This window comes from Polistes dominula, unplaced genomic scaffold, assembly GCF_049000335.1.
Source record: "Polistes dominula isolate Pdom_NZ unplaced genomic scaffold, Pdom_raw_medaka contig_21, whole genome shotgun sequence".
Classification (NCBI taxonomy): Eukaryota; Metazoa; Arthropoda; class Insecta; order Hymenoptera; family Vespidae; genus Polistes; species Polistes dominula.
The window spans coordinates 437605-464226 of record NW_028301061.1 but is presented as its reverse complement, the minus strand read 5'-3'; the positions used below and the strand labels follow the sequence as shown (position 1 = coordinate 464226).

Here is a 26622-nt window from a genome sequence, read left to right as displayed (position 1 = left end):
TGGGAGAAGAGATGAAAGAGAGAGGGTGGTGAGCATGTACCGGCTGTAGCAAGATGGCGACGATATCAACCCTTCTTCTTCATCTTCTTCTTCTTCTTCTTCTTCTTCTTCTTCTTCGAGTAAGATAAATTACGTACTTGTATATACTTTCAGTTTAGTATTCTTCTTGCACACTTTCTCCCTCTCTCACACCCTTTCCCTTTCTTCTTAATCTTTTTCCTTGGTTTGCATATGACGTATATATGCGTATATTGTATACCTAAATCTGTATACGTGTATATATATACATATATATAATTCTCGATAAAGTAAGAAAAAAGTACAGATAGCAGGAAGAAGAGAAGAACACGAGTACCCAGCACCGTGGGGGTGCATCGCACGACTACACGACTACACCTTTTGATAAGGGTGCTGCTCGATGGTGGCGCCATCGTCGCAACCACCACCAAAGCTGGCCGGATGTCGGTCGCCTGGCAACCAGGAGAGATCGACCGACCATCCTCCAACCAACCCCTCCTGCAACCCCTCCTCCTTTAACGCGCCTTCCCGCCTACGAGACGCTCTTCCTAACCCCCTCCTGCCAACAACCCCCTGTGTGCCAACCACCTACTATCATCATCCCCCGTTACTCATTTTTAACCCAACTTCGTTCATTTCGTTTCGTATTGCAATACGAAATCAGTTTTGACCAAACTGCGTTTCAAGGTTTATATTGATGAATTAAAGGATTTCATTCCTTATTGAAATTTCAAATGATCAATCTCCAATTCCTAATTGATATCATCCCCTTGTGTCAGATCTTTCAACGAACATTTGATTGTACTAATTAGAGACAACCTGGTGGTATTGATTAACAATATCAGCTAAGAGTAGATAGGCTATGATAAAATATTCAAATGTTCATTAAAAATGTAAGAGGATATAATTTTAGCACGCTAGCGCATTAATTCGATATCCAAAGTTCGAACTTCTTAATTTAATTCTATAAGTTATCCTAATCGACGTTGAAGAGAGAGAGAGAGAGAGAGAGAGAGAGAGAGAGAGAGGGAATTATTAATATCCCATGAGTTTTAACATCGCTACGGATAAAAAAGGAAAATTATATGCACTTCGATTCTCACGAATGAAACAAAAAAAAAAAAAAAAATACATAAGACAATAATCCATTGGGGTTCAATCATTTATTAATTGTGACAGGTATTCATTGATATTGCATGTGAACTATATTTAGAAACATAATTGTACAATGTGTACATTGAGAAAACACAGGGTGTAAAATATTTGTGTTCATCTCGTAAAAAAAAAGGAGGTTAAAAATGTTGAGAAAAAAATAGGTGGGGGTAAAAAAGAGAGACAGAGAATCTTTAGAAATAACGAAGGTAATCCTCTTTGGTATCTCGAATCGATTTAAACTCGAGGGAGGGGGGGAACACTTTGATGGTATCAAAACGATTGCTCTTCTCTTAAAGCAAGACAAAATATTGACTCGATATTTACTTCTAATTTCAATATTTATCCCAACCCCAACCCCCTTGAAAAATTTTCTAATAGCACTTTATTGATCAGACAATAGGAAATATTTTTCCAACCCCCCCCCCTCCTCTTTGTATTTCAATACAAACTCTGAACGAGTTTTGTGATCGGATCAAGTAACGCATATTAGGAAAACTAGTTGGAATAAATGAAAGGTAAAGCAGTAAAGTGGTATTAATAGTAGTAATAGTAGTAGTAGTAGTAGTAGCAGTATTTAGGTGTGCTCGTTATCACACGGAAACTGGGCAAAATCCAGTCGGCTGTAGAGTAGTACTGGGTTAAATCGAGTTACCAAACGCGATTGAATTAACGCGTTTGTAACTTTGTCTCGTCGTTTACCAATTCATTCCTAATTTCCGAATGAATGATAAACCCTTTCGGAATCAGAAATGAAAAAGATTTACAGAACAATGAAGGGTTGAACGAATTATGAAAGAAACATATATATATGTAAGGGTACAGTATACTTGTAAAGTATTACAAGTTAAAAATAAAATCCTCTAAAAGGGAACACTCGAACAACACTGAGTGTTTGGTGTTCTATCACCTCCTCCTCCTCCTCCTACCCACTCACTCTCTTATTCTCTAAATATACCTATATTTGTCCTTTCCCTTTAACAGCAATATGTCAGAGGCTTTTAGCTACCCCTAGGTGCTTAGAGAAACCCCCACCCCCCACCCCCTAAAGTTTCAACCATAAAGCAGTGAGAAGTTTCTCTCTATCTCTCTCGATTTTGTGTTGACTCCTTCACCCTTCAAAACTAAAAGTACTTGACATAGTCATCGATCAAAAGTCCACAAATTTTCTTTAACTATAATAATATAAACCCATATATATATAAACAAAAAGAAAACCCAAAAGAGTTAAATAAATTACACGAATTAAATGTAAACCAAAAAAAAAAAAAGTATTTCAAGTTGAGGAAAAAAGTGTGCACCCTCAATAGGGCGAATGCAATTCTGAGGACAACCTTTCAGAATTGAAACTTGAGTTCTTGGAAGTACTTAAAGAAGAAGAAGAAGAAGAAGAAGAAAAAAAAAGGGCAGGAAGGTTACTACTACTACTACTACTTTTTCAACAGAACAACGAGAAATAAGGGGGATAAGAGGGGTGAACAAAAATCGCCTACGAACATGAATCCTTTTGTCCTGAATTCTTTAGGGATATTTCCATTCACCCCTTTTTTTTCTCTTCCTCTTTCTCTTTCTCTTTCTTATTGCAAGAAAAAGGGGTAGATAGCAAAAGCTCGACAATAGTAATTGGCATTCGACATACGCATATATCCTTGTTAATGAAAGGAGACGAGAGTGAGTCCTTCTGCCTAATATCCTCGATACTGGATCTTCCCTAAAATACTCCTACTACTACCATTCCTAACGACCCTTTCAAACTAACTACCAAAATCTATTATTACAGTGATCTTTAACTCTACTCTGAGCCTACCAATTTATCACTCGAAAGTTAACGCTAAATGTATTATCTTTCCAGGATCCTTTTAATTAATACACCCTGTCCTATTACAAAAAAAAAAACGAATAGAAAAATGAAGGGATGGTAGACAGTTGGAAAATGAGATGTCACAAAAATTCAATGACGATCTGAAACGTAATAAAACAAAAAAAAAAAAGAAAGAAAATGAAATGACGATGATGGCGTACGCTACGTCGCTGGTGTCAGCGATAGGAATAAGAGAATAAAATATAAAAAAAAAGAAAGGGAAGATTCTTTTTTAAAAGAACACCCCAACCAATCTCCCATTCGATAATATCTTTGTGAAAAGTGACGCTTGTAACAGACGCGACATTCAACATCCGTTTTCAACGTAGCACCACAAAGCACGGATATCACCAGAGACAGCTCTTTTAGGGTGGGAAGAAGATCGGAAGGTTGGTAGGAAGGGGGAGATCGGTAAAAAAAAAAAAAGAAAAAAAGTAGGTGCAAGGTCCTTTCAGATTAGATCGTGTCCAATTTAGTTCGTTCGAGGTTTGACCTCGATTGCTGTGCTAGCCATCTCTCTCCAGGGCTCCCTCTCTCCGCTTTTTAATTCTAACCTAACGTGCAGGATGTGACACTCAACAATCCCCCACAACCCCTCTCTCTCTTCTCTTCTTTTTTTCTTCTTATCTTTCATCAATATCGTTGTAGTTAAACGGGAAACTATTGAAATAATGATTTATTTACAAAGATTATGAATAAAATTTCAAAGTGGCTCGTTTTGATGACATTGATAAGATTTTAGGAAAGGGTCAATTAAATCAAGCAGTGCAAGATTGAAAATCTAATCGAAGTCTAAATGGTTGTGTGCCTCAAAGGATTCGATCAAGTTCCATGGGCCAGTTCAGAGTGGAGCTTACTGATCAGGGTGGTGTCGACGAAACCCCATTAATTTAGGAACCTCAGTGGGGGTTTACTAAGGGTGAAGGTTTTGCCAGAGTCAAAGGAAACTACTCTCCCTCCTCTTAAGCAGTATGTGACGTCTATTTGACGTTTGATCGATTTCCATCAGTCTTCTTCTTCTTCTTCGGAAAACAACCCTTCGAGGGTTTCCTAGCGTTGACGTGGTAAAACAATGCCGAGTGCTATTACTTACGTATAATTAATGCACCTCCGTTTCAATAATACGAGTAATTAAGATTTCTAATGATTTGCGTTGCATAATTGACTCTCTCTCTCTCTCTCATTCACGTGCTATATAATTCAATTTAATGAAATAAGTGGAGGATGATAAGTTGTTTTAAAAGTCAAGATCTCATTCGTTTGATGTTAAATTACCAAGTAAAACGATTCTTCCCACGAAATAATGACGATGATCCTCAATGATCCCCGACAACAACAATAACAACAACAACTCGGTTGTTCAAGTTCCGGAACGATGATCAAGTAAGTGTGACCAACACTTTATTTTTCTCTTGAGTTTAATTCCTTTTTTTTTTTTATTCTAACTTTAAAATAACACAGACAAGAAATATGACATTTAATCAAATCATTTTTGGTTAAATATATGATATATTATCCAAATAATATAATAAATGGGTTGAACAACGAGTTTTGCTACTTGTCCTCGGGTGATATCAAATCAGAAGGACGGACAGTTTTCTAATGAAAATTCAAATGAGAGGGAAGGTGGATTTTGTACCTGGACGTATGTCAACTTGTCTTTGAGGAGTGCTCATTATTTACTAGTCAAGAAGATCCATCCTTTTTTTTTTTTGTTTGTTCTTTTTTGCATCTAAATTCTTTTCGATAAAACTACTACTACTACTACTCTAAAGAAGGGAAAGGTCTCATTACATTTAGTTGTTGTCGATCTATCTAAGAATATTTTTGCATGATTTTCTACTTTCTTCTATGGAACATTAGAAGTTCCTAATTATTTATGAAAATAAGGAAGGTAAATCAGTTTGAACGTCCTCGTTAGCGTAACATCAAACTTAGTAATTTCTTTAAAGAAAACTTTTCTCCAGTACCAACCCAACCCTCTCTCCCCTACCCTCCCTTCTACCCTTTCTTCCTCCTTTTCCAATTGTTAGACAATGGAAAGAATGTTGAGAGCGTAAGAGTAATTCACACCGAGGTGGTAGTAGTAGTAGTAGTACAACCGAGGTTACTCCATAGAGTTTCTTCTATGGGAAAAGAGAGGCCAGGAAATCCCACGTAAGACAGGAAGGAATATCCTGTAAAGGAAGTAAGACAAAGAGACAGACGGACATAGAGAAAGAGAAATAGATTTAAGGAAGTCCCTTCACTGTAACACCTAAGTTCTAACTTTCCAGTGTGTCAGTTTAGACAACTACCAACCTACACTCTTTCTACGTTCGCCTACACCAGCCTGATCCTTCTCTCTTATCTAAGGAGTTAACGTAAAGAGTAGGTTGGATTAAACTGGGTGTCCCTAAAGTAAGCATTTGTCATTTTACAAAATAACAAATCAATCAAAATCCATCGACATATTTTTACAGAAAAACAAGAAATTCTCTACAAATTTCAATTACCTTTAAATAAATTGCAAACTACAAGGAACAACAAATTTCATAAATGTCATTGAACAATTTGATAACTTGTTGTATCACGATTTGAGAAAGGATGATTACTTTAGGGACACCATGTATATATAGATAAAGGATAACTTTTAGGGAAGAACAATGATTGAAGAAGTGGAGAAAAACTTTTGAAGAATATTTCTGAGAGGTCCTGAAGGAGTAGGAGTAAGGAGTAGGAGTAGAAAATATTGGCATGAACCTGCAACGCCATATATAGACAAGGATACCCATAGACATTTACAGACAAGTTTACCCTACGTATGTTTCCTGTGTGGGCGTTAAGCGACGAGAATTGATGGAAAGGGGTAGGCAGGGTTAGGAAAGGGTAAAAGTGTAAATCGTGGTAGTGTAGATGTAGGTAAACCAGGACTGTAAATACTGCATCGTTGCTGCCTACCTCGCATATATTCTGCAATCGATTTCAACCATTCCAATCATTTATACTAACCCCATAAATATATAAAAAATAAAATATTTATTTATTTATTTAAAAAAAAAAAAAAAAAATATCAACAAACAATCGAAGATTAATCGTAATAAAATTCGCCATTGTGAATAAAAATGTTGAACCCAATTCCTGGAACGTATTTGGCAACTTACCAGAAACACCCTGGGATATCCTTTAATCAAGGAATAAGAGAATCCTTTTGAATGTCGGCCATCTTCTATCCATGGCGTCTTCCTGACGTACCAAATTATTCCTAACGTTACTTTCCATTTATATATATATATCTCTCTCTCTGTCTTTCTTTCTCCGACAAGTTATTAGAAATAAGATCGAAATAGAATAGGTTAACACGATAATCTACTCTCATATTTTAATTATTCGTAATAAGAACGGATCAATTATAATAATCGTTGAAATGAAATGTGAATTTGTGATACGCGCATCAACCTAATTTTCATGAGTTGATGACGTTCATGACGATCTATATAGGATAAATTATTTATCACTCCTCCCTTTTACAGTTAGTGGGACGAATCAATAAACGATCATTGAGTTCAATCACATTTTTTGAGTTTGGATCAATCGATGCTAATCATTTCTTTTACAGATTGTAATTGCTTATAACAGTAGTAACAGACATGTGAAAATAATAATATCGTCATATGGATCGTCACACTGTATAAAATTATAATAATATCGTGACGAAAGTTATATTCCTTGTTTGATCCTTTTTCCTTTCTCTATTCCACCCCTAACCACCCCCTTCTTTCTGACCAACCAAACGATCTATAAATTTCATCAAAGAATTATCCTCAACGACAAAACGAGAAAAGCTAATTCTTATGGTTGACCATAAGGGGCTGCTATACAACAACGATGCTACTTATCATGATAAATGTCCTATGCTAAGGATCGGCACGGCCTCCTAAGACGCTGAAATATTTCTGCAATAAACATGAACCTTCTTCTCTGTACCTTCCCACGCCTCTCTTCTCTCTGCACAACTATCTTGTATATTTTCTCTTTCTCTCTTTATCTCTTTCTAACATTCGATGACTAGCAGAACCAAGGTTAACATTTTTAAATAGTTCAAGAAGAAATCTTCTTTCTCGGTTTCACTTTCATAAAAGAAGACAAATCCTAATCCCATTATTCATCATAATCCTTTACATTTTTCTTTATACATACACATACATATATATATATATATATATATATATATATATATATATATATATATATATATATATATACACTCATACATATCTCTGACCGAGAAATGACAAAATTAATCAAAAAAAAATATTAATTAAAGAAAAATATCTGACGAATAAAATTAGAACAAAATTAAAAGACATAAATTTTCACAAAAGAATTTCGTTTCCTGCGGAATCACATTTTCTTAAAGAAAGACGTAATCTAGGAGACATACATACATATATATATATATACATCTTTCTCTTTTATTCTCATTTGCACGTAAAATTCGAAGGGCGAAATTCAGCCGAAATAAGAAAGAAAGAGAGAGAGAGAGAGAGAGAGAGAGGGGTGAAGGTGAGGTGGTGTAAAGGGAAAAGGAAAGGGAAGACAGTCGCATTACCTCAACGATTTATGCGGCTCCTTTCCCAAACGCATTCATCATTCCATGGTGTCGGCGGCTTGCTTTTACCCTCCCCCTCATCCCTCCTCCTCCTCCTCCTCTTTCTCCTCCTCCTTCTCCTCCTCCTTTTCCTCCTACAACTCCAACTCTTTCTCGGGTTCACTCTCGCTCTCTACCTGTCTGATTCTCTTTCCTCTTTCTTTTGAAGATTTAGCCCAACTCTCTTGACTCCTCCTCGTTGTATACACACACACACATTCATTCATTTCCTTAGTTATCATACATACGCAAAAACTCATACATTCAGTCATTCACATGCATTTATTTTAGTATTGTACACAGACAAACAGTAAACTTCTAATTCACTCACCAATACAAATGCAGGATACTTTCTAAACCCCCTCGTGAATTGTACGCAGAATTCACATATACACAGACACACAGACAGAATGGAGAGGAAAATGTTTTGTTGACAGCAAACGATTGTGTCCCTTTTATTCAATTATTATAATCGACTTTCCAATCTCCTTTTTTATTTTTTATTTTTTATGAAATATGAAATATGATTTTATTCTTTTGGTCAGACTGGTTGGTCTGGAAGGAGTCAATAAATGAAAGGAATAAGAGAAAGTACGAGGACCACCCTGATCAGACTCTTCTTTCAAATTTTTTATTCATGAACTTACCAAGAGTTACATGTGAAATTTACGTGTGGGTGTTCAGAGAAACGATGTGTATCCCACATGCAAACACAAATACATTTATACACGTACTGTCTCTCTCTCTCTCTCTCTCTCTTTCTTTTACTGTGAAATTTACTGTTCACTTGATTTCCTGGATTGACACTCGACTGGTGAAACTAACTGTTGTAAAAATAGTAGACAAAGCGAACGATTTAGGGGGGGAAACAATTTGATCAATCCGTAAAGTGGACAATTGTCAAGGGAATTCTAATTCTAATTGTGTTTAGACACTTTACCAAAGTACCAACGAATCACTAATTTTGTTTAGTATTTGGTTATTCCCATAGAGAAACACCTGGCTAAAATTCAAACCGAATAATTTGTTAACAATTTGTACGTTCTTTGAAACGAATGAATATTACATTTTAATGATTAATCAAAATTCCCATGATAGGATGACGATGATCAAAAATCGAAAAATTTCAAATGTAATGTTGGATAAAATTTGATAAATACACACACACACACACACACAGACAGAGATACAGCATAACCAATAGATCATAAGTTTAGAAGATTCATCTCTCGTTGATGGGAAAAGAAAAAAAACTAAAAAAATCATCTCAAGATGATCCGATGGATGCTGAAGCATTAACACCAACGTGTTTCAACGTGTCAGGTGTTGGCCAACAGAAAAATTTGCATTTAAAGCCAATGCCAGGGGCGAAAAAGAGTTGGAGAAAAAAAAAATTAGTAAAAGGACTCTCCCTCTCCCTTTCTCTCTCTCTCTACCTTTGAAAGATTCTTTTGACGAAGCCGAACTCGTCAGCAGGATAAAAGAGGAGGATATATCCTTAAAAGGCTAAATAAAAATTAACAGACGAGTTCTTTGAACTCTTCCATCTTTCCATCCCCCTCCCCCTTCATCAAATTGATCTCAAACATACACAAACATGCACGCACGCACGCACGCACAAACGAACGAACGAACGCATGCACGCACGCACGCACGGACATCTACTTGATATTTAATTCTTTTCAGCTGAACTTCAGAGTCAATTCAGGACCTTTGGAAGTTTGCTGAACGAGGTAGGACAAGAAGGATCACTGGAGATCGTTGGTTCCTTTTTTTTCCAGATATTTAACAATAGCTCCTAAGTAAGATTTATTATCACGAGAGATGGTCCGAAATTTGTGCGAATATATATATTTTTTTCTCTCTCACCGGAATTGTTATCCTTGCAATGAACAACTCCCCCCCCCCTCAAAAAAAAGAAAAAGAAAAATTCCACCTAATCCCTGAAGCGAGTTGAAAAATTCTTTGCCCTATTGTTTGGCAAGAAGAAATCTGATGAAACGTTTAGGACCGACATTCGTTAAAGACTTAACACAATAATACAATAAAATATCATCCCTATTTCATATTTGCAGGTTAATGACCTGAATCAGAAAGCTTGAAGCAAGAGGAAAAAGGGTTAAAGAAGAGATAAGGATATAGGAAAGAATCCTTAAGAGTTTCTCTATTTCTCGAGGCACGAAATCGTGGTGCTATCGTTCGGGGTTGCCAAGAATAAGAATAAGAAGAAATAAGAGGAGAAGAAGAACGTACGCGAAGAACGAAGACTCTCTCCTTGCAATCGTATCGAGGCTCACCTTGTTTTCCCACCCATGGTATTCATTTCAAGGACAGGAGAAACATTTCGATCGGTTGTAAGGGAGATTCCCAGTGTAGATTTTCTGCGGGGCAGCTGGCAAAAGGATGTACTAAATCTTGCCCGGATATCTCGAGAGTATATCAGAGTCAGTGTGGCAGCGGGGTGCCTGATGCAGTCGACGCTTACCAATCGAAAGAGAAAGAAAGAAAGAAAGAAAGAAAGAAAGAAAGAGAGAGAAAGACAGAGAGAAAGAGTTGCTGTGGTTGCTGGTTGCTGGTTGCATGGCCACTGATCCAGCCGACGTTGCTTCTGCTGTTACCGTTCCTCCTCTTGCTGCTGCTGTTGCTGTTGCTGTTGCTTCTGATGCTGCCGGCTATGTTCTATGGACCCCTTCGTATCGTTCCTGTGCTTTCCTGAGCTTTATCGATTCCTCAGTTTCTCTCCAGGGTTTAAACTCTTTCTTTCTTTCTTTCTTTCCAACGTATCGTTTGTTACGTTCCACCAACCCCTTTTGTACACCACTGTTCTTATCATAATCATTATTTCATTATCAAAACTTGACAAACTATAGAATTTGTATTGTGTTAATATAGGAAACGCGCGTTGGGTTAAGGTAATTTGTACGGTCCTGAGTTAGAAACCCTTGCTTGAATAGAATAGAACGTTGGTATGACCCTTACTGACCCGAAAGCCCGAATATCTCCCTACTAAAACCACCTTGCTTTCGATCCATCCTACATCATCCTATATTCCGCAATACTAATACCATGGTATATGTAAGTAGAAAGGGACAGTAATATCAGGGTTAGGTAATACTTTATGTTCTCACATTGTGAAAGAGAAACTATCTCTATAGAAATAGTAATCTTCTTATAATAAAACACCAAAAAAGAAAAAAAACGAAGCTAAAAATTCAATGCAATTTGCGTCATCGTTCAACGATTTATCGCAAACTCCAATAGAATTAAATTAATGATAGAGTGGACAAAAATCTTGACACGATTAGCTTTTGGCAAAAGTCTAGGAGAAAGGGAGTTAAATCGATCGACCTTGAATTTAAGAAATAGAAAGTATTTTTTAGGCAGAAATTCGAGTCATTCTTTTTCTCTGAATTACTATCTATCATGCTGATGAAAGATCAGATATGAATATGCATAAACAACAAGTTATACGCCTATATAAAGTCTTGTACCCATGTCAAGGAAATTGATTCATCAATCTTATCATCAAATATTGGCTTTACTAAGGAAAAACAAAATGAATATCTCATGAAAAATTAGATAATTATTAAGATTAACAACGTAAAATCTTCATCACCATAATTAAATCTTACGTTTCTTTAATATTGCATCAATTCTAATCAACGTAGTTGAATGAATTAAAAATTTGTTAGTGGCTATATGTTATTAACCCACCCCTCCCCCACCAACCAACCATCAGCAGCACCCTTCCACCTCCTTGCCCATTTCTCCTTGAGCTCTACCTCTTCTTTTAGATCTCGTTATTTCTCGGTCTTTCCTGTCTGAGGATTTTCGCGAGATTACATCGAGCCCACTCGCTGGTAATTCCCTTAAATCCCTTCAACCACGACCTGTCTGCCCTTCGACCTATGACCCCGAAAGAGGATGAAGCAGAAGAAGAGAATGAACAAAATGGGACAGGAGAGAGATAGAGATACACCTACTACCACTACCACTACCACCAATACCAACACCATCACCAACCACCACTGCAGTATCAAAGAAAGCCTCTTTTTAATTAAGCGGAGCAGCGAACTTTCAACGATCTCACGACTCACCGATAAAGCTTTAATGACAGCCGGCTAACCCCCTTCTACGTTAGCCCTTCCTTCCTTCCTTCCTTCCCTTCCATCGTCCCTTCCATTGGTGTGACGACTACTCCCTTCCCACGATTTTAAAATTCTCCAAGACGTTTTGTTTTTTTTATATTTTTCTTCATTTATGTTTTTACTCTTTCTTGCTACGAACTTTTCTATCAGTTTTTTTTTTGGATCAATTAAAGGTTCAAAGGGTTGCGCAAAGATTACTCTGAATATTTGTTTATTAAATATATCAATTATAATTATTTTTATTAAGGGTTATCTTGCTTGGGTCTAATTGTAACCAATGAAATGAAATGAAATGAAACTAAAGGTTATATGATATTTTTCTGATAAGTTTTAATGATTAGGGGATGGAGGGATGGATGGAGGGAGGGAGGGGTTGCTCGTCAGGAAATTAACTTCATTTGGAAAGGGGAACTATCTCGAAAGTAAAAAAAAATTCCTTTTTCTCTTCCCTCTCATCTGCTTTTCTCTATCGTTGCACTTGAATCTCACGTAGGAAAAGAGAGAGAGAGAAAGAGATAAGAGATGAAAGTTCAACAGCGGAGCCTGCAAAGGATCGTGTTTCCCTCTCGTCGTTGTTCGCTTCGAATAGGAAAGAAAAGAAAAAAAGTAAAAAGTAAGTTAAAATAAAAAAAAAAAAAAGAAGAAGAAGTAAATATCGTCTGCTAGCTCGAGTGTGCAAGAGAGGAAAGAAAAAATACGAAAGTTAAAAAAAAAAAAAAAAAAAAAAGGGAAAAATAGGAGAAAGAAAAAAAAAAGGAGGAGAAGAAGGATTCAAGGACGTTGTTCGTCCACCAGCCGGCATACGGTTTCCAAAGGACGAAGGTCGTTCTCTATCTCTCTATCTTTCTCACATAACGAGTTGCTACCACGTGCCACAAATTGCATACTTCATAAGAAGAAGAAGAAGAAGAAGAAGAAAAAGATTATACTAAATTTCTCCATATCTTCAAGACTATAATTAATTAACCTAATTAGTAGAATAATTAAACAGAAATATTGTATGCAAAAAGAAAATAAACGTATAATAATTCATATTTTATTCGAATTTGAATATTCGAATTCGAATTTCTATTTTATTGGGTTGTTTGGATAGTAATTTCGTTTTTTTTTTTCTAATACAATAGAAGGCATTAGTTAATACCAAACTGGCAAATAACAACACGTGAGATTCGATGAGATGTTAAATTTATCAAATTTTTAACAGATTATGTCCACTTGAAAGGCCTAGGTTTAATCTCGAAGTGAAAATTGTCTTCTTCATTTTAATTTAATATATTATTAGTTATTAATAGTTCTTGGATCGATTTAAAAAAAAAAAAAAAAGAAAAACTTTTCAATCTAATCAACGTTATTTCAACATGCAACAGACCTCGAGCCCTTTTAAGATAAAGTGGACGAACACGCGTTCTTAAGTAGTTTTAACAGAATGTAATCTATACGTATAGTCATTTAGTTAATCAACGTTATCTAATCCAAACTAATTACAATAATATTCTATTATATTAACGAGGATATCCGAAAGAATTGTGTTGTAATCGATCTTGTCAAAAATTTCAATACAAATATATGTCATCGATAATTAAAGAACAATGTATTACACACTTAGAAATGAATAATTTCAAACTCAATTTTAACATCCATGGATTAACAAGAAAAAGAAACACATAGTAGCAATTAATGTCTAAAAATAAATAAATAAATAAAGATCAACGTTTAAGGTCTGATCGAATTAAAAGCAAAACCCCTGAGATGATCGCATGTACCGATTAAATCGTCTTATCATTTGTTCAACATCTCCTTTATTTTTGCCACGTGCCTGCCAGTAAGTTTATTCCAAACAGAAATGATCCTCCTTCTTTTATTTTCTCGTTTAGCTACTTCTGTCGTCTGGATTCGAACATAAACTGAAGTACATATGTAGTTATGTATGCGTGTTATATGAGGAAGGAGGGAAAGAAGGAAGGAAGGAAGGAAACAGACGGTGGGGAGAGGGAGAAGGGGTCTCCTCTCACTCTCTCTCTCATTTTCTCTCATGAGAATCAAGTCTCCTCTTGTTAGCTGTCATTTAGCAAGAGCTTTAATGGAACACGAATGCCGGTGCCACAATGCATCGCTAGCAAAGCAAGAGTAAACCCTGTCGGGTATAACGAAGCGATATCTTAGCCAACTCGATTGTTCCGTTCCACCTAATGTCAACTTCTAACTTATCTTAATACCCATGGATTCATTCCTGTTGCAACCTAACTTGCAACTTTTCAACAACTGTTAACATATCTTTTCAACGTAAATTGAGAAACGGAAGCTTCTCATTTCTATTCCCAATTTGAAAACAACTACGAACTAACGAACTTAGATGATGCATCATTTTGAAGGTGTGTAACTATGATTAATATTGAAACTATCGTATCTGTCAAGACGACAATTATAGTCCTGGTTATATCAGATTAGTATGAAAAATTGCAATAGGGCAATTTCGCGAAGGATTATCCAAAGGGTATAGCAAACGAGAAACGAACCTTAAACGATCTATCTAACAAGGTCGATCGTTGGACCAGGCCCACCGTTAATTAGTACAGAAATGGACTACTTCGTTAAACGTAATTGCATTAAGCGTACCTTGGTACGTTGTTCCGTACGTTGTTCCGTACGTTGTTCCATACGTAAGCAGAGACCTATACACTTATATACACATGTATACATATATATATATTTCTATCTTATACACCATTCGCATGTTCGCAAATGCACAAGAGACTACTTAGTCGATCGTTTCGATCGTATTAACGAACTTCTGCATGCCATATCAAACTTTATTGAGATAATAAATAGTGACAGTTATTAACTATTAGATTCTACTATCTAACATTGATTTAATACTCAATTTAATAGTCTATTACTACAAACGTACACTTTTCCAATCAAGTTATTGCAAATACGATTATCGATTGTCAATCTATTTTGATCATTTGATTTTGTTTCATTGAAACGATTTTGAATCTTACGGGGTAGGGGGAAGGAAGAGAAAAAAATGCAAGTCTCCCGATATACACCCTAGATATACGGCCCTGTTCTAGTCCAGACTATTGATCCCACTGAGAGTGAGTGAGAGGGTGTAAGAGACAGAATGGCGATAGAAAGGACGAAAGTGTGAGAGTAAAAGAGGAAGAGGAGGTGGGATAAAGAGATAGAAAAGCGAGAAGTGCAGAATAGAGGTGAAAAGAGAGAAAGAGAGAAAGAGAGAAAGAGAGAAAGAGAGAGAGGGAGAGGGAGGATCTAAAAGGGGAGTGTTAGTCCGTATTATTACCCTCAACTTGAACTCGTCGTATAAATTTTTCCGTCGTTCCACTTAAAACGTACAGAACGCTGCTCTTTCTTTCTTTCTTTATTTTTTGGATTTTTTTTCTTTTTTGAAGTAAAAACTTCTTTAGAATGGGTGTGATTTGAAAAAATGTAACGGAGCGGTGGGAGGCGATGAAACATTACGTTAATTAATTAATCATAAAAATTAATTAATAATAATGACAGGTAAAAAATATAATTTGCTCTTTTAAAAAATAATGGCAAAGGGAAATGCAAAATAAAGAAAGAAAAAAAAATAGAAAAAACAAAAGAGAAGTCAATGGTAATTGGTAGAAGCCAACGAAACGTTGCAGTAAAAATGATGTGTGTGTATGTGTGTGTGTGTAATTGATATGTGGGTTGGTTTAAGGGCCGTATGACAAGATCAAGTACCTCGAGGCACCCATCGAAGAAAATGAACATACGAGATGCTTTCGTCGACCGTATTTTCCAGACATTGCAGAGAGAAAACAAATGAGAAAGAGTATAAAACGTTAATGGGGATAAAATAAAAGTAAATTTATATCATCTATCCCTTAATTAACTCTCTACAATAAATTATTTGCAATTGTTGCAATTATAATTTAAAAAAAAATAAAGGTCATTTGATTTACAAGCATATAAAATTTTGTACGTTTTGTTTGTTATAACAATCATTTCACTGTTAAATTATTCTTCATTCAATATTGATAAATTAATAATAATAATAATAATAATTATAAAATAATGAATAATCCCGGACGCACACGCACACACGTACACGTAGGAGGGATTTGAAAATTTTCCTTTGACAGGAAATCCATTTGAATTGAATTAAATTCACTGTCGATGAATACAACCATTTATTTGTGAGATCGATGGATAAGAAAAAAAGACTATGACAAAAATTAGATCAACGAAAGGAAGAAAAAAATAAGATTAAAAAAAAAAAAAGAAAAAAAAGAAAGAATGAAAGGTTCGAAACGTCGTTGTCGGACTTCTCCGTAACCTTTTAAATCAACGATGCAGAAACGATCTTTCATGACAGACCCTTGGGGATTCGGGATGACAGCAAACGCCGAACCGGATTTTGGTCCATGTCTCCAACCCATAATCATAATTATACAATAATATACTTTTACGTATTATGATCCATCCAATGATCAAGAACAGATTTATTATCTTTCTTATCTAAGTAATTTAAAAAAAAAAAAAAAAAATCAAAGAACTCTGTTTGAATTACAATTTTAGTCCTAGGGAAAAATATATAAATTGTATAGGGATTATCTAAAAGGGATACAATTTAAACCTAGAAAAAGAAGATTATAAAAAAAAAAGAAGAAAACTCTGTACAATTCTTTTTCAAGCACTGCAAAAAGGATTGCACTTGTAATTGTAGCAACCAGTCCCCTTCTCTCTCTCCCTCACATTGCTGAGAAATCAACCCGAGGCGACCGTAGAACATGGTCGTTTAAAATAGATGACTGTATACCAGTGCAATGAAAAAAACCGAGTGAGAAAGAGAAAGAGAAAGAGAAAGAGAGAGAGAGAGAGAGAGAGAGAGAGAGAGAGATGAGAGCAATGGCGTGACACGTCGTGATCGCTAGAAAGAATCTCGTCCTGCAACCCGGAAACACCGTGACTAACAACTCGGTATCACGAAGGTGGAAGGAAAAGGCCTGGACCCTTCGGGGTAGATATCTTCTCCTCTTCTGGGGTCCTAAGGGTCATCAAACCTCATCCAGACCAAGCATTATTATGACCAAATCTAATTGAAACTCCGAGAAGAAGATACTCACGTTCTTCAGAGTGAACAAAACCGGAACTACTCGACGATAGGTTAAACTCATTGTCAGTTGTAACGATGATCATCATCATAATAATAATAATAATACAATTATCTATGATAATATTTAATTGCTCGATTTTATATTTCATGTTAAGCTAGAAATTTAAAATACAAAAATATATAAATTACGTGTCACGTTATTTGTCCACAATGGACTCCTAAACTATTGAACCGATTTTAATCAAATTTTGCACACTATATGCAGTTTCATCCAACTTGAGAGATAGGAATAGTTTATATCTCAATTTATAATCGCAATATTATTTTATTAATCGCGAACTATTTAATTGTGAGCCACAGAAACACGTGGCAGGGCACCCCTAGTATATATATGAAGTTAGATCTTATGCTGGTATCGTTTCTTTTATTTTCTTACACCCTATAGAACATTCATACTCCTTTGGGTAAGCTTTAGGCAAGCTTCCAATATCGTGCTTTGATGTCCTACTATCTTTCTATGCATATGTATGTAGTAGTCTAGGTAAGTGTGAACCATCAGGTATGTAATTGCAACAAATCGTCTGATCTTCTCCACCCTTTTCATTCCCTCTCATCCTTTCTATCTCTCTCTCTCTCTCTCTCTTTCTCTTTTAGTATGAAAGATGGAATCCCTGGAGAAGATTCAACGATTTATCTAGGTCATTCAAGAACCCAAGGGAAATCTCGGAAACTTTACAAATAAAATACATGTGTCCCCTTCTTTCCCTCCCCCCCCCCCCTTTGAAAAGACTCGAAGAGAAACTCTCAACCCAGAAATTCATTCGACGATAAAAATCTTAAAAGAAGAAAACAAAACAAAACAAAATTATCTTACAAATCTTCGACCACTGGGACACGACGACCAATCGTATAATCGATCGAAAGATAACAAAAGAATCTTAGGAAATAGTTTTTACGAATAAAAAAAGAAATAGAAATAAAAGTAGAAAAAGAGGGAGAGAGAGAGAGAGAGAGAGAGAGAGAGAGAGAGAGAGTAAGTCAACGTCCTCAAATTCAATCGATGGGATAGAAGAAAAGTGATGTTGAATTTTCCACTTCGAACCTCCTCTTCTTGATGTATTACATTGTTCACGAACAATAGCACTATTGTACACGCGTGTCCTGTCGATTATGTCACGTACCGTAGTATGCGGAATGCATACTTTAATGAGAAAAGAACATAACACCTTTTTCTTATCCCTCCAACAACTTGGCAGGCAAAAAAATTCAATACGAGAGACAATATTACTTTTTGTTTTTTTTTTTTTTTTTCAAAAAGTAGGAAGACATTTGCATTGTATAAGAAATAAATAATTACTGAATATAAAAAATGAAACTATAATTTGACTTGAGTTTTCTTTCTCCGATGTGAGTAAACTTGAAGAATAAATTTATTTGAATTTTCCTTCATTTCAATAAAAATAACAGGAAACTAACTTATCTAGGAAGTTGTTGGTGTATATAGTATAATACATATGTATATAAGTAATACATTTATATATTTACTACTATCTATGTGTATGCTTTTTCTTATCCTTCGATCAGTTAGCTCGAATCAGTCCCACGGTATTTTCTCTGGCATCCTAGTCGATTGTAGTAGATTACATACAATCCCCGTTACCTCATGCTCGCCATTAATACACGCAAACTCATATATATATTTTTTTCCTATTTCTATTCGATCAAGATCTTTATAATAGATCTATAAAATTTTCGGCTGAGAAATTATAAGAGAAATATATTTTCTAATTGCAAGTAATGAATTTAGACGTATTAGAAGTTTCTGTTCAAACACAATGCACATCAATTTGAAGCAAACAGAAACTCGTGGTAATTGCAAAAGTCCGTTCGAGAAAAAGAACGTAGAATAGAATAGATAAAGATAAATAGTTAAAAAGAGAGAGAGAGAAAGGGAGTGTGTGCGTTCCACAAATGGAACGATTGGAGTGGAGACTCCACATAGTCTCCTTTTATACAATTCCAATTGCGAAGAACGCAATTATTGCAGGCATTCGACTGAGCTTACGAGTAAGGAAACCTAACAAATACTCTCTTAGAAGTATCGTGCAACTTGGCAACATATATACAAACCAAAAAGCTTTCGAGCTTTATCTTCATTGTTTGAAAAGGGAAGTGTGAATTACAGAATTCAGGGAGATCAAAAGCTAACCTACTACTACTACTACTACTACTACCTCCTCGACATGCTCGAGTAAATAATTAGGTTGTTCGTGTTGGTAAATGGATAGTGACGGTAGTAAATCTACATAAATGAATCGATCGTTGACTGTTACAAGGGCTAAGGGCTAACGAGTTTTATTCTAATAAATTGCTATTAAAAAACACCATGGATACTTTTTCCATGTTTTTCAGTTTTACGTTCGAGATTTTTTCTTCATACGAATTACCTCTTTGGAAATTTGTTAAAAGAAAAAAATCGATATATGGTTTATCGAGTAAAATGTAATTTTAAATTAATCGTATATCTGTATGAGAATATACCGTTAGTTTCAAAAAAAAAAAAATTTCAACAGAAAAATCTCATTCTTAGTTAGCGTATACGAAATCGACATAGTTTATAATCGAGTTCACTTCTAATAAATTGTTGCCCATTAGAGTTCCTTACGAGATATATTTACCACGATATTTTACCGTTAGTTTAAAGTTGAGAGAATTTTTCTGGACAACAACAACAACAACAACAACAAATATTAAAATGATTTTTCGAACACAATATAATAACAAAAAAAAGAAGAAGAAGAAGATCGGTGGTACGGTTAATCGTGTTCTCTAACGATAAATCACCGTACTCGGAGATATTATTTCTAAGTTGTGGTACTGTTAGTTAACTCGAAATGTTATATAATTGTTCAGTTGAACCAAAAACAACAAAAATCTGATTATTATTCGAAAGATTTTCCCTACGGTCAACTATAAACCATTTACCGTTAAACATATTTTTAAATTTGTCATAAATATGACATTCTCTTTAACAAAAGAAACAAAAACAAACAATAACAACAAAAATAAGATCGACGTATTTAATCTATGACCAATCATCGGTCATAACTCAAACAGGGTGAACTATAACTCGTCTTTTACTCGTATACTTAAAACGTTCCACATATTTACATATACGTTATATACAGACATATATATATATGCATAATGGGTTATAGTGTAACTCCAATCGAGAATTCCACGATTCGCATTATCGGTCGATTGCACCGAACGTAAATTTCCCTGGCGTTTCTCGCGTGTACACTCCGTTCGTTTCACGGAGCATCCAGGTATGCTATGGTGGTAGTAGTACTGCTGGGTGCTGGATGCTGGGTGCTGGGTACTGGATATTGGTGCTGCTGCTGTTGCTGCTGCTGCTGCTGCTGCTGCTGACGGCAGTCTGTAGGTCAGTTATACTGTTACTGTTACCGCCGTACGTCCAGCCTATTACCGGTTATCGTGCGAGAGAGCAACGGTATGCGCAACTTCTCGATCGCAATGGAATTTTACTCTACTACCCGAACCTCTTTCCTTCGGACATACTCGCGTAATCTTCCCAACACAAAAAAAAAAAAACAAACAACAACAATCTTTCTTTCATCCAAATCTCAACCATGCTATTTGAAATAATTTCTATTAATAATTGGGGTGCCCCACCACGACTAACTTCAACCTATAAACTTTTTGCACAACAATTTATAAACCATTATTGAATCCACCTTAAGACACACACAAAATTTCATTAAAATCGGTCTAGCCGTTTAAAAGGAGTTCAGTGACATATACACGCACAGAAGAATTATATATATAAAGATTACCGTTTGTTCTGAATCCCCCTCATTTAATTTGACTACAAACAAAGATATACGTAATAATCATTCAATTATAATTTGTCAATAATATTAGTATAATAATAAATTATTTCTTTTTTTGCTTTTTAATTTATGAATTACTTTCTCTCCCCCTTTTTTCCTTCCTTCCTTCCTTCCTTCCATCTATCTCTTTCTTTCTTTCCTTTATTACACATTATCTTTCTCCGTTACTCATTCAGTGTCGTAAATCAGTAAGATATTCTTGTATGCAAAACGACGAAGGCTACGAAAATGGCGAACACTGGCGTTCGAACGACTAATGGACACCTCGGGTGAAACCATCAATAACGCGAGAAATTCTTAATTAATTGCCACATATGGTGGCTAATTAAATGCGATATGCTGTACTATGCCTCGAGCATACATGCCCCACACATCGTCGTCGTCGTCGTCGTCGTCGTCGTCGTCGTCTCACTTTATTCACTAAATAACTAACAAACAATTTTCAAAACAACATTTTAACAAATGAAATTGTTAACTCGACAATCTGTTGTCAAACATTTAAATATAAAATAAATTATTATATCAAAATGTCTAAATACAAATAAAAGATCAAATGAAAAATGAATGAAATATAATGAATAACAGTTGATAAAAATTCAGAAGCAGGATAATAGGTCAGTCCCTTTTTTATTCGGCCCTACAAATTTCTGACAGTTACAGGGCGGCAAAATCGTTGATTCCAGACAACGAACGGTCATTATGACTAATAAGTTAGGCGGGTCTGGAGTCTTTTGATCCATGGGATGGATATATTCCAACTACACTTGCCTGTTGTTGTTCTCGAAGTTGGCCTAAGAAGGTTATACGAATAAAAAAAATAAAAAAAAAAAAAACAAAAAAAAAGAGAAGAAACGATCGAATTCTATAGGAAGATAAACGCGAAGAAGATCGGTTGTTCGGACCAATTCGTGCATCATCGTTTGATATTATACACCAAGCACGACTATAAATTACTATTAATAAACTTGTCCATTTTTTTTTTTTAACCATTTATTTATTACTTATCAATAATTTATTATCATAATTGTCGATCGAATACAACTGATCGATAAACAAATAAAAGAAAAAAGAAGAACAAGAAGAACACATGACCAATATATGGATCAATTGAGATGACCGTAAAACGATTTGGATTTAATAATAATTGATCACGTAGTGATCAGTAGACCCATCTGAAAACAAAAAAATATATTTTATAAGCGGTATTTGAGATAAACAATTAATCGATGGATGGATCGATATCGATATCCAGTAAATCATTATAAAACAAGCCCTGGAATATATACGTGATGATTCTCGATGAAAGTATAAGATTAAGTAGATAAACGAGAGATCGGAGAATGAACGTTGTTCAAAAAGAGAGAGAGAAAGAGAGAGATAGAACAACTCTTGGTCTGATTCTGGTTCTGGTTCTGGTTCTGGTTCTGGTTCTGGTTCTGGACTACTACTACTACTACTACTACTACTACTAACTATACTAAAAAGATTAAATAAAACTGTTGGCGCTGCGAATTTAGTGATCCAGGGTATGTACCCTTCTATTCTGGCGAATGGCGATGCCTCGGCACACACTCTGTAATTATAAAGGACCGGTTTTGTCCGACGTTAGGAGGTATATAATACGTACAACTACGTTCGGTACAAACCAACGAGATGCCTTCAACGAAACATGCCTCGCAAATATTTCCCCATACTTGTGCTTGCTTGCTTGCTTACCTTTTTCTTTTTTCTTTTATCATCATCCAACAACAACAAAAAATCATTTTATTATCTAACATTTGTTGCGTGATATTAATACGGATATTATATTATTATTATTATTATTATTATTAAAATATTCTCGAATATGAAATAAAAAAAGTTTTAAAAAAATTCATCGAACGGTTCTACGGTCAAAGTTTAATCATATACCATGAAAAGATACATATCTCTCTCTCTCTCTCTCTCTCTCTCTCTCTCTCTCTTTTCTCTCTTTTTCTTATATACGTGTTTACGTTAATTTATTCAAGTCATATATCTCATCTTTTAATTTATATCACGTTAAACTTAGAGCATAAAGTACGTAAGGTTCGTCCTCGCCCAATAGCATTAATAAGCCATCTATCTCTATCTCATTCTATCTTGTGTATCTTACATTAAAGAGTAAAAAGAGAGGGAAGGGAAAAGATTTCTAATGCAACGAGAGAGTTACCGGTACGGTACACACCATCACCATCACCACCACCACCACCACCACCACCACCACCACGTTAATAAACTGCCGGTTGTTCCGTACCGGAGCTCTGGTATATCGCGTGTCGTGAAATTCCAAGTCGTTGAGTCATGGAAGAATGCGAGGAACCCTGAGACTTCAGTTTCATTTTATTAGAATATTATTATTCAAGTACTTTAAATATTACATTGGTTTTTTTAGATTATTATTATCAATAATTGTCATATCTCTCAATCAATTGCTAGACAATTTTTGTAATAACATATGATATTGTTATTTAATCATTTGCACTAGATCAAAATTTACTATTATTTTTCTTACGTAGGTAAGTGTGTAAAAAATTCAACAAAATGGTTTTTACAATGCAAATGATTAATATTAATAGTTTAATAATATCGTATAATAATAATAATTTGTGTATCCATGATAGAAGTTAATGGCAAACGACACAAGGGGGGATGATAGTAAAGCACATTTGACACTTCATTATTATCCTCCAATGGGATTTTAAAGTAGCCGCCAGCTGATTTAACGATTCTCCGCGTTGTACGGTCTATTAAGTGGCCTGATCAAAACGATCGGTACGTGAGTGAATAGCGATAAATAATAATACTGGTATTCAAACGTGAAATACATAAAAGAAAGAAAACCTACATGTATGTGTGTGTGTGTGTGTGTATGTGTGCAATAACAAGGTGGCAATAAATTACACCATGCCGGATTATCACACGCGAAGGCGTTTATAGGTAGATGCCGTATGTGTCACCTGTGACGTTTACAAAAAGATAATACCAAAATGTTAGTAGGAAAAAAAATTTGACTCCACACAGCTGCGAATTATCCATGGTAATGAAGTATAGCACACGCTTGGTGGACGATGGTAAAACAGAAAGGAAGGGGGTTGTTTCAAATGAATCGTAAATTATATACTACTTTTACTGGATAGTCAAATACCGTAAAAGATCGTTATTTTATTTCTCTTTCATACTCATTCACTCGTTCATTCTCGTTAATTAGTACAAAAAAGCACGAGTGTATTCTATCATTCGATAAATTTCAAAATCCCGAAGAAGATTATTTGTCCGTTAAAATATACCATGAAAATGAACATTTTGTACCATTTTCTTAAACGACGTGTCGTCTGTCGAGTAGTGGTTGGTGGTGGTGCCATGTTTTTACTGCTACTTCATTCACACTTTTTTTCATGGTATTATTACGATGAAAAATACTTAGATGGGTGGATAATATTAAAAGGGACCTGAAAGAAATAGGATATGAAGACCATGAATGGAAGGATCGCGCTCAGGGACGGGAACAATTGTGGGTTGATGAACTTTTGAGTTCCTAATGCCAGTAATTAATAATTACGATGAACAATTATTATTATTATTATTAATCGTTGTGTGTAAAAAAATTCAATTGAAATTTGTAATACAGTCTTAAGAACAAAATAACAATTTTTAAAAAGGTCAATTGATGTTTGACAAAAATGTGTAAAATGTTTTGCAACGATAGAACTAGACCACGTAATGAAACTATTCCCAGTAGTTCGAGTGGAAGACAAGCAAAGCACAATTTTAGGGATTCAGACAAAAGACAAATAAGACCTACTTCCAGTAGTTACTAATTCTAGTAGTTTAAGTAAATGGTTAAGACGGCATCACCAAGAAGACTGACATTAATATATTCCTTCCTCCCACCACCCACTATCATTAAATCCTAGAAAAAGAAAATCTATTTGGATTCTGCACTAAATTAGTTAAAAACCGACTGAGCAATAAAATCCACGTCTCTATTGGAAGACATAACAGAAGAAGAAAAAAAAATAAAAAGAGGGATAGAAGAAAAAAAAACACTTGATCATGACAAAAAAAAAAGGTCTATAATTGGTAAGGGTGATGATGTGTGTGGTGGTCCTAGGAGGATGGTTCCGTGTTGCTAAGCAACGGCATGCTTTCGGTGTTATCGTTCGTAAGGACTTTGCTTTTGTCTCGAGATCAAAAGAATCCCCCCTTCTAACTTTTTCTAAGGGTAAAACTGGCTATTGCAATAAGGGATACAAATCGAAAAGTCAAGAATCGTAGGAACGTCGAGAATGATAGGAATGCCTAGGGCGAAACAGTTTGAAACCGGAAACCAACGAACCCTTTTCTAAAAAAAAAAAAGAACACAAAAAAAACCAATTGACAAAGATGAACATTTAATAATTTGCATTTGTTTTTTTTTGTTTTTTTTTTTCAAACATTTCTCTACCTGCAGGGTTTCTTTTTTAAGGGGTGGCGGGAGCGGGGGCGGGAGGGTTGGAGTAGAATTTGGAATTTATAGAAAAACGTCGAAGATACGTGATCGAGATAAATCGAATATCGTACGTACGTACGATTCGAGAGAAGAAACATTCGAGAGAAACGTTCGAGAAACGTTCGAACCATCACATAAATAATTTATTTCAAGAAGGGGGGGATTTAACTCACCATAATCGGAGTGCAATCTTGCCGCCCAGATGCAGAGGAACGTACTCTGTCAGACTGCAGCATCTGCAACAATGAAAAAAACCAACTCCCAGTTTTATTTCTTCTTTCTTTTTATTTCTTCTTCTTTTTTTTTTACTTTTAATTTTACCGTTAAACTTTATCGGCAATGAAGTATCTCCCCCTCCCCCTCCCCTCCACCCCTTCTGTAAAAAAATTTTATATACACACGACGCGTGTACAGTTTCAAATTTGTTGAATTAATCAGTTTTTTCTTTTTTTTTTTTTAATGAATAAATTTCAATATTCAATAGAACAAATAATTGATCTAAGTTTTAGGTGTATATGTGAGAAGAAGCCATGTATACTCTATCAGGATTTATTCCCATATGTGTGTGTGTGTGTGTATATATATCAAATACATGGTTGTTACCATAGTAAAAGCTTGCAAGCATGTTTTCATTCTAATCCGTTTACTGGTGCCACAGCCCAAGCTGATTACAGAGAAAGACACACAATATTACCTTACAAACTCTTGTGTTACGTTAGTGTTACTGCAAAGGGCTAACTTTCATCACGAGTAAGGTCCGAGTAAACGTCGTCTAACAACGTTAATGGCACTAAGGTAAACAACACTCGGTGTTTCCAAGTTTTCTTAACCAACATTAAAATATTTGACCAAACATTGTTCAACTTTGGTTTCACGTGAGCTACCTTTTATAAATAATACACACACATTTATTATTTAATTATTATTACGTGAAATAAATCAGTTGTTTAATTCTTCTCTTTTTCAAAATGGATATACACAACGTGTCTGAGCAAATTCGTGCGTGCTGAAAAGGACCACACACACACACACATAGACATAGACATATATATATGTATACAGGTGTTTCTGACATTAATTCGACGAAAAATCGTGCAGAAAATCGTCCTCCCTTTTTGGTTCTTTCAAAAATAAAAATAAAAGAGATTTAGCATCGATTATATCTGTTACGATCATTAGGATTCAACTATATAAAGAAAGGGCAGCTTTGTGTTGCCTAGAAAATTATTTTTTATACTTAACAAAAGCTACACACACACGCACAGAGACAGAGACAAAATAA

General features: G+C 35.2%; 1 protein-coding gene and 1 long non-coding RNA gene across 10 annotated transcripts in view; one reads left to right on the top strand and one right to left on the bottom strand.

Moving 5' to 3' along the window:
- Window positions 1-26622, bottom strand: part of Prosap (SH3 and multiple ankyrin repeat domains prosap) — a 101324-nt gene that overhangs the window by 41514 nt on the left and 33188 nt on the right. For 8 of the 9 annotated variants that reach the window (XM_015328605.2, XM_015328603.2, XM_015328608.2 and 5 more), the window contains exon 2: window positions 25514-25576. The exons of the other annotated variant lie outside the window; for it this stretch is intronic. The gene's annotated coding sequence lies outside the window, so the exon portion shown is untranslated. The remainder of the gene's footprint in view (window positions 1-25513; window positions 25577-26622) is intronic. 9 annotated transcript variants of the gene reach the window in all.
- LOC149031375 (uncharacterized) lies at window positions 17-12689 on the top strand. The gene is made up of 2 exons (XR_016177834.1): window positions 17-119; window positions 9737-12689. It is a non-coding gene; the product is annotated as an uncharacterized LOC149031375 (long non-coding RNA).